The sequence below is a fragment of the Mytilus trossulus genome, unplaced genomic scaffold (assembly GCF_036588685.1).
Source record: "Mytilus trossulus isolate FHL-02 unplaced genomic scaffold, PNRI_Mtr1.1.1.hap1 h1tg000406l__unscaffolded, whole genome shotgun sequence".
NCBI lineage: Eukaryota > Metazoa > Mollusca > Bivalvia > Mytilida > Mytilidae > Mytilus > Mytilus trossulus.
Window position 1 is genome coordinate 797,837 of NW_026963350.1, and position 2,480 is coordinate 800,316.

The window sequence follows — 2,480 nt, forward strand, 5'->3', positions numbered from 1 at the left end:
AGGGGTGGTGGTCAATATGTCAAGTTCCACATACTTCCTGTTTGTTCCAAAATTATCGAATGACTCCTCAAGGAGTTATTGCCCTTAAAGGATTATTTTTGTCCAGCCTTCGACTTCTGTCGCAGAAAACTCGACATAGGGATAGTGATCCGGCGGCGGCGGCGTTAGTTCACTTCTTAAAGCTTTATATTTTAGAAGTTGGAAGACCTGGATGCTTCATACTTTGTTTATATATGCCTTATGTTACGAAGTTTCCGTCTGTCACATCAGTGATATTGTTTGCCTTAAATTAATGGAGAATAAAGGCTTTTCCCCTGGAGACAAATCCCAATTTGAAAAAAAAATGGCTTTAATTATTCCCAAGACAACTTTTTTCCCCAAACTGTGCAGTCTCAGTAGTAATTGTGCATGAATGTAAACTGAAAAACACTCACTTAAATATATTTTTCATACCTAAAGTTACTACATGTATATGTGCAGATTTGAGGGTCTATTTATATCTCATCACTGACAAAAAAGGGTCTTATTTTAAAGCAGGGTTTGACTCTTGAAAGTGGGTCTATAAATTGAAGTTTCAGTCAAATTTATGGTTTATTCTAAATTTCCCAATTTGGTGAAAATTACACATATTTTCCCAATAAAGAAGGGTAGAGGTAGTTTTTAAAAAAACCAACAATATCACTGCACATGTCCATTGTCCTTGACCTCATTTTCATGGGTCTGTTACTACTTGAAAAAAGTTAAGATTTTTTGTACTGTTAATTTCTCTCTTATTATGAGTAATAGGATAACTATATTTGATATGTGTGTACCTTGCAAGGTCCTCATGCCCATACGACAGTTTTTAATTGACCTCGACCCCATTTCATGGATCAGTAAACAAGGTTAAGTTTTGGTGGTCAAGTCCATATCTCAGATACTATTAAGCAATAGGTCTAGTATAGTTGATGTATGGAAGGATTGTAAGGTTAACATGTCCAACTTAGCAGGTGTCATTTTCATTGTTCAGTGGTCAAAGTTAAGTTTTTGAGTTTTGGTCTTTTTTCTAATACTATATATATGCAATAGGTCAACTATATTTGGTGTATGGACATTTTTTTTTATGTACATGTCAGTCTCGCAGGTTTTATTTGACCTTGACCTCATTTTCACGGTTCATTGCTCATTATTAAGTTTTTTGTGTTTTGGTCTGTTTTTCGTATATTGGTATCACGTCGTCAGCGTCGTCAGAAGACACATTTGGTTTGCGGACAATAACTTAAGTTTAAGTGTATGAAATTTAAACAAAAGGTTCAATACCACAAATGGAAGGTTGGAATTGTTTTTGGGGGTGTGGTATCAACCGTTTAGGAATTAGGGGCCAAAACAAGCATTTTTCTAGTTTCAGGACAATAACTTGTGTATAAGTATTTTGATTGCTTTGAATTGTACCACAAGGTTCAATACCACAAGTAGAAAGTTGGGATTCATTTTCGGGGTAATTGCCCAAACTGTTCAGGAATTAGGGGCCAAAAAGGGTCTAAAACAAGCATTTTTCTAGATTTCACACAGTAACTTGTCTCTCAATTTGTACCACATTATACAAAAAAAAAGAAAATTTCTTCCAAAAAAATTGTATTTTGGAGGGGAAGAGAGTAAACATTTTTTTTGTTGGGGGGGGGAAACAATTTTTTTTTGGGGGGGAGGGGGGGTGCGGGCAAATTTTATTCCATCAAAATTGAAGAAATTGTCAATTTCCCAAAGAAAAAAATAGGGTTCACAATTTATTTTGCTAATCCTAAATATATAGTCTGAAAACAGATTTACTAAGTATTGCGCAATAGCACAGTGTATTGCACAACAGCAAGAAATCTTCAATTGCATATAAATTCAAATCATACAACCAATTTCAAGTTCTTTGACACATTTATTCTGTGTCAGAAACCTATAATGTGTCAAATATTTAATTACAATCCCCGAAACTTGTTAATTATTGGTAATATTAATTATATGGAAAACAAAAGGGCCTGGAATGGTGTAATTTTTAATCAACACCATTGTCCTATATAAGTTATATATAAAGTTGAATTCTTTGTTTCATTGTTTTTACGTCATGTCCGCTAACAAATTGGACCTCGTTATTTTAGTAGTATAGATACATAAGCATGACAAGCAGTGCATGGAGTATGTATCTAAATTACAAATGTAGAAATATAAACAAAGGAAGATAGCTCAAATTCTAATTATTGCCTTTAGACATGTGAGAAATGTTATCAATTGATAAATACAAGTCAATGGTTGATTTTAAGTTTACACTAAAAACATTTGGCAATCTTCATTCTACAGTGCTCACAAGAAATTTTTTGTTTGCCTATTATCTTGAAATATTCAATGAAAGTCATAACATATTTACCACATAACACCAAGATAGAATATAAATCAGTTAAATACTAGTTAGAATAAAACAACTTTATTTAAAAGAATGTCAATATTTTAGCTAA